Source organism: Aquila chrysaetos, chromosome Z, assembly GCF_900496995.4.
Source record: "Aquila chrysaetos chrysaetos chromosome Z, bAquChr1.4, whole genome shotgun sequence".
Lineage (NCBI taxonomy): Eukaryota > Metazoa > Chordata > Aves > Accipitriformes > Accipitridae > Aquila > Aquila chrysaetos.
In genome coordinates this window covers 16,258,701-16,264,842 of record NC_044030.1, presented here as the reverse complement: position 1 = coordinate 16,264,842, position 6,142 = coordinate 16,258,701, and positions in this window count along the sequence as shown.

Here is a 6,142-nt window from a genome sequence, read left to right as displayed (position 1 = left end):
TAAATATTTGTAAATACATCGGTCTGGATTTGGCCTAGGAGTCAGCCCCCATTTTTGCTGGCACAGCCCAGATCTCAGAAACTTATTGTGCAGGGCTTCTGGTAGCCAGTGCAAGAGCTGCTCTTTGTGCAGATGTGGCTGTCCTAAAGTAAGCAATAGGCACTCAGGGGGGCAGCAGAAAAACAGATGAATCAGTATTCTTTAATTTTCTATTAGGAATTATGTGGTAGTGAGATGCCCTTGCTTTTTACAGAATTATCATCTCTTGCTGTTGGAACATTTTCTCCTTCAAAGTCATAAAATACAGCTGAAAAACAAAAACACTGCTTTAAGAGTAGCCCAGAGAGCAGCAAAGAGCGGATTTTTGCAAACCATTTTTTCAAAGCATCATTCCTGGTCTCCTTGCCCACAAGTCTTCCCCATGGTTCAAGGCACGATGGTTATGCTGATGCTTTAGATGATACACATACAACAATCGGCAGCTCTGTAATGCCATGAGATCTGCATCACTTGTGATAAGAGAAGACATGACATGGATGCTGCTTTGGCCTTAAATCCCATGGCATCTGTCCGTCTCCATCCCCCAGTTCTGCTTCACAACCCAGATCTTCACCTAAATACCATACCTGTCCTTTCCCTTAACTTCCACCAAATCCTGCAGGGGATCTTGTACATATGAGAGCTTCTTCCTCTGGCTGCATACCCAAGAAAGGGTTTTGACAAACATAGATGGACAGAAGTTTTGTGCTCCCCTGTTATTCCTTGCAGCAAATGCATGCCCACTGGGGGAATCGGGTAGTTTTCTTGTTCAAGAAGTCACTGGAGATGAACCTCCTCCTTTCAAAGTCCTGGCAGGATAAAGATGTTTCTCCTGGCAGCAGTTGAACCACGCGCCATGAGAGGAAACACTGGGGTAGGTGGCATCCAGACTCCCAGGGAGTGCAGGGAAGTATTATTCATACAACTTCTGCATCTGCATGGATATCTATCTGACCTGGTGTTCTGGCAGCTCTGCCAGCTTTTTGCAGGCTGTGGAGATTGCTGGGGTGGAGGAAGGGAGAAGAAGCCCCATTCTTCAGGGTACAGATGTTTTACACTGTGGCGTACAGCGCTGCTGAGGAAGATGGGCAAGAGGATGCACAGGATGTGTCAAGACCAAGGTATGTCTGCACTGGTCAGTGAAACAAGACCTAGGTGCTGGCCTGAGCACAGTGCCACCATCACTTCAATTCACTGTTCCTCACTGTCCTCGCTGCTGCGTTGGCTCAGACACTCCCAAACAATGCCTGGGCCTGGTAGCGCTCCACATCTGCAGCCTGGACATGGCCATCTGGTGTGGTGGAGGGTAAAGGGGATGTAACCATGCAGACATGGGTAGAGCTGTGCCAGTTGGCCTCCAAGATGTGGAATGGTCCTGGATCCTTTGTGAAACTCCTGCAACCGTGCTCACCTGCATCCCTTCAAAGTCAGGCCAAGTTCAAGCACACCTAAGCTCCCAGTTGCACAGGTGTACCACCAGACTACCTGCACTCTGGGCCCGTGGGTACTGTTTTTCCTTCATCCTTCGTTCCACTGACTGAAGCCAGACTATGTTCCTGAGAAGCAACACTTCCAAAGCAGACGGTACGAGTGTCTATACATATTTAGGTGACATGTTGCTTGCAGGGGTGCTCTGCAGCCATCATTGCAGTGGAGCTAGGACGCGTTCCTGCCAGGGCTGTGGGGAACAGACCTACACCAATGTGCGATAACACAGAAACAGCATGGCCTGCTGTGGTGCATCCTCTGGGGGTATCCCCTGGAGCTGGCTTTTCTCCCTGCTACCTCCCAACCTGCTGTGCATCACAGGGGTGCAGCCACCAGAGGGAAAGGAGTCTGGAGCCTTCATGCCCTTGCCCAGGTAAGGCCAGCTTTGGTGCTTTCTGTAGACATAAGAGTTGCCACACAAACAGCTCCCAGACAGCTTTACCTCTTCTGCCATGTGCCCCAGCTCTCAGGAATATGCAGGAAACTTAAGGATAAGCTAACGGTAGTGAGAACAGTCTTGTCTGTATTGCCTGTCTTGCTGCGGGGCCCCAACAACCCTTTAAACATCAGGAACAGCACTGTGCATGCTGGCCCAGGACAGGTGCTGGCTGGCTGCTTGGGCAGGCAGAGATGCTCCTCAGCTGTGCCCAGAGAAGAGAATGGAGCTGGAAACCAAAGAGAGAGGGAGCTTGGGCCAGCAACGGAGAAGAAGGGCCAAGGAGGATATTTATTTCTTTGATATTCTACTCTTTTCTCCTGGTGAGAAAAACATGCATGAGAGTCCCTCTGCCGCCCTTTTGCAGCCGGGTCTTCGTCACAGCGTCCATGAAGGAGAAGCAGACAATTCTCAACCTGTCTGATTGCTGCTGTGGGCATGGTTTGTACTTGCTTCATTTCTGCCTGTCTCATTGCTTCACAGTTCATTTGGCTGAACTCTTCATACAAAATAACATGTTAGACGAGCTCTGTGCTGGGAATGTTGCAGGAAGGCACTAGCTGTCCGGGGAAGGGATGGGCAAAGGGACTCTGCTTTCAGCATCCATAACGACTGCCTACCAAGCAATTGTGCTTGTTTACTTTGTCAAGCCATCTAGAATAATAATAATGTTTCAAGTCAAAGAAACACACCTACGAAACCAAACCTTTCTGGCCAGTGGCTGTGCCCCTGAGCCTCCAGCAGCGCGTCCTACCAGCTTGTTCCAAATCTTTGCTTTGTGTTAAACAAGGAAGAGTGAGACTAGCACGTGCCTGATGTTTTAGTTGAAAGAACTTCAGTTACAAATGAGTGGAAGAGGTATTTCCCTTCCAGACCCGACAGCAAGGGGGCTGGAGAGGGGGCTGGGGAGGGATGGCGCTGCCCCACGCTGCTGTGGTCCACCTCCGTCCTGCCCCACCGCTGAGCATCTGGGATGCGGGGGCACCAGGGTGAGAGGCAGCGCAAAGGTCCGTGTCCCTGTCTCGGCTGAGCCTGCTGCCAGGGTGGCTCAGGACAGGCTCTAGGTCTGGTGGCAGACTGAGATGCAGAGGGCTACCACAGAAGGTAAGGACTGGAGATAAGGAACAGTTCGAGGAGGGCAAACAACTTAGTTTTTTTAGTGCTGTTAGTGGAAAGAGTGAGCTGAGGTCTTTTAAACTTGTACCTCATGTCCAGGATTGCTCTTTGAGTTCTGGCTGTGAAAGCCTCATGGCAAACAGTGATGGTGGCTGAGTGAGAGGTGGCTTACAAGGGACACTCAGACTCCAGCTGAGTTCACAGACATGTGTAAAACAAGCCCTGTTTCAAGTACTCCAAAGGCTATGAAGCTCAGAAATGTTGAAAGCCTCCCTACATCCCCAAAGCAAACAACTGTAAAATCCACACCTGAAAAATGGAAAAATATAGATTAGAAGGGGAACACATGGAAGCCCCTGGTCCAACCCCCTGCTTGAAGCAGGGCTCACCAAAGCTAGGCCAGGTTGCTTAGGGCCTTGTCCTGTCCAGTCTGGAATATCTCACAGGACAGAGGTCCCACCACCTCTTATCTGGGCCTTGTCTGCACCACTGACGGGAAGGAATTTTTTCCTTATATCCAACCAGAATTTCCCTTGTTGCAACCCATGTCTGTTGTCTCTCGCCATTTCCTCGTGTACCTCAGAGAAAGGTCTATCTCCTTCTTTTGTCTTGCTCAAGTAGGCAATGGCTGACTGCAGATAGATCCCACTGCAGCCTCATCTTCCTCAGGCTGAACAAGCCCAGTTCCCTCCACTTCTTCCCGTAATGTGCTGCACTCCTGTCACCGGGACATCTTTGTGATCCTGTGTTTGAACTCTTCAGTTTATCAGTATCCGTCCTATCTTGGTAAACCCCAAACAGCTCAAAACTCCAGATGTGCTGAGCACAGCAGCACAGTTGCTCTCTGCAAGGTTTGTGTATGTTTCGTGCTAGCCGGTTTTCAAGATATGTGCTGATGTCGTCTTTTGTTGCTGCATCTAGAAGCTGTGCAGAAAGGAAAGTGATGGCACATCTTCACAGTGTATGCCTTCTGCTGCTGGAAACTGTCTAGATGGCTTGGGGACAGTGGAGTATGCTCATGTACAGTAGCACGAGGCTGGCTTAGAGCTCTCATTATTTGCTGTATGCATTTTCAGAGTCCTGTACAAACCTCTAGCTGCACAGGACTATATTGCTTGCCCAATTCATGTATTCCATCCTACAGACTCATACATGAACTAATACTGTTTTTAGAAATCCGCTGTGGAAGCACAATATGCCTGACATACTTCCACTGTCCCAATGTTAGGAAACATTCCTTAAAGGCTTTGTATTATTTGATATTTACATTGTTTCACTCTATGTTCTTGCAATTTCTAACTGGCATTTATTTACAGAACAGAGTGCAAGAAGTACTTTTGACAAGCACATGTAGTGACTGGTTTCAGAAAGATGGGGCAGGGCTCGCCTTACAGACATTTTTAGACTTAATTAGGAGAGGTTGTGGGGAAGAAATAGCTCCACTTACATTTTTCTGTTTCCCACTGGTTTTAGCTGCCGTAGTGGGATACAGTTTTTTGTGTACGCAGTCAAGCTTGACTGACACTTCATAGGCACAATGGTACAAGCACACTGGAGTCTGCTCCTAGCTGTCAGTTGGGCTGGTCTTCCTCAGAGGAATACAACTTGAGGCTGTGGAGCACCCCGAGCAGTTGTGTAGCCAACCCTCTGTTAAAGCAACAGATGCCGTACCAGTGTCAGGGATTTTGTTTACAGCACAGGTTTTACACAGACATAGCTGCCTCTCTAACCTGTGTCTAGGAAAGATGGTCTTTCTGCTTCACTACGTTGTGACAAACAGGTTGTTGGAAGAGGTTAAAACAGCCTTTGAACAGGGGTCTTGCCTTCTCATACAGTTTTCTGTTCATTTGCTCCTGTTTCTGCAGCAGTACAAGGCAAGGAAGAGACAAGGTTCCAGAAGATTCAGCTGTCTCTGAGAAGTGAGATGTTACCATGAACAGAAACAAAAAAGAACAAAAAAGGATGAAGTCTCTTGTAAAGCCTTTCTGCTCCCCTCCATCTACCAGCAAGGTTTTTTTAAAATGCGGAAAATTATTTATTTTCTAACAGAAATAGCTAAGAGATTTGACTCATCACTTGCGATCCTCTAAAACCAGAAGCTGCTCCTGTAAGCTGCTAGCTGACTAAATTCTGTACACTGCAAAGCAAGTTTGCATTTCCCCAGAGGTGATTGGAAGCGATCTTGCTGAGCTCTCCAGTATTAAAGTTGATGTATATTTCCTTGCATCCAAGGTTTTTTCCAGGATTGCACAAAGCAGGCAGAGTTTAGCTTTATTCCACCTTTTGGAAATGAATGACTTCTGGGTTATTTTCAAGGTTTTCAGTAGTCAGAATAACAGATTACTCATGTGTTCTCGTTAAACAGATTTCAGGAATGGCTGAAATCCCAGGAGCTCATGTATTAAGAATATATAACAAGTTGATTCTTTTGCTTCCTTGTGCTTTGAGAGTGCATTGTATGTCTGAATGGCTTTAAAAAGCCAGGAACAGATCAGATGCCCAGAAGACGCTCATGTCAAGCTGTGCTTGTGTGTTTGGGGTAGTTCATTTCTATATAGGCAGGCTTCAGAAATAGGCAGCAAAGGCATCAAGGGCAAACTCCAGTTCTATGCATCTTCCCAGCAGAGTGGCCACTTATACATAAGTATTTGCTTGTAGTTAAATTGGATGTGTGTGTCTTCACTTTGTAATGTAATACATACACAGCCATATCTGATTGTGGCATTATGCCCAGTATTGCCTTCTATAAAATATTAACAAATTGAAAGGTAAGGTGTTGTCTTATAATAGTGATTTTTTAGTGAATAATGAAACTTAAATTCATTTTTCACCAAACCTTTGTGTTCAAGTGTCACGTATTTTCCCTACCACCACCACTGCTATTGTTCTAGTTGAAAGTCGAGATCCTCATATAATCCTATGTCTATGGAAGCACAGTTTTTTAGAAAAGTGTGGAGCAACGTAAGACTCTGAGAGATCCAACAGAGCTTGTGGCAGCACACCCCCCACGTGCTGGCTGCCACAATGCTGCAGCACATTTTGGTGGTTACGTGCTAAAATGAA